The following is a 1035-nucleotide window of genomic DNA, read 5'->3' as shown; positions in this document are numbered from 1 at the left end:
TACTTATTCTATCGGTCTCTTTTTGCCGAACCGCCAAATTACGGGGACGCAAACACACCAGCATTGGTTGTCAAGCGAAGCTGGGGGGACAAACACAGACACACAAACATATACACAGACATACATATATACATATATACGACAGGCTTCTTTCAGTTTCCGTCTACCAAATCCACTCACAAGGCTTTGGTCGGCCCGAGGTTATAGAAGAAGACACTTGCCCAAGGTGCCATGCAATGGGACTGAACCCGGAACTATGTGGTTGGTAAGCAAGCTACTTACCACACAGCCACTCCTGCGCCTAAGAAAAATTAAAAGACAACAAAGCAATTCTTTACTGAACACTTTTTGTCTTGTAACCTGACCCCCTCCAGCTCCAAATTCACCTCAATGTAATTCAACTATTGTATCTACTTTCTTGCTTTTCTTTGATAAGCTCTTTGGATAAGTGAAACTGGTACAGGTAAAAAGATCTAATATATGTAAATGAACTAATACATTTATTTATTTTTTATTTTGTCTTTTTAGTTTGTCTGGAAAATATAATTGTTTTAATGTTATTCTGCATTTTCAATCATTTTCTGTTTATATAATACAACTTGTATGGAAACTTTTAACCACTTTTCAATAAGTCTGTATGTATGATTTTTTCATCCCGAGTTCAAATGCCACTGGAGTTTACTTTGCCTTTCATCCTTTTGGGGTTGATGAAATAAGTACCAGTTGTGTATTGGGGTCAATATAATCAGCTTAAGCTCTCCTCTGAAATTGCTGGCCTTGTGCTAAAATTTAAAACCGGTATGTATGTATGTATGTATGCATGCTCATAGACAGAAAATATATATAAAATTTCAAAGTTGTACTTGCGAGGTAGGTGGTTTGATCTGAAACTGTGTGTTGAAACTAAAACAGTTACAGCATGGAAGACACATTAAGTCTTTAAAGAGCACACAAAAATTGCTCACTTATTCTTTGGTGCCAGAATATTTGTTGCACCAACTGTAACCAGGTCACTGATGTGGTACCACAGCATAT

This window comes from Octopus bimaculoides, chromosome 16 (genome assembly GCF_001194135.2).
Source record: "Octopus bimaculoides isolate UCB-OBI-ISO-001 chromosome 16, ASM119413v2, whole genome shotgun sequence".
NCBI lineage: Eukaryota > Metazoa > Mollusca > Cephalopoda > Octopoda > Octopodidae > Octopus > Octopus bimaculoides.
This window is presented reverse-complemented; position numbering follows the sequence as displayed.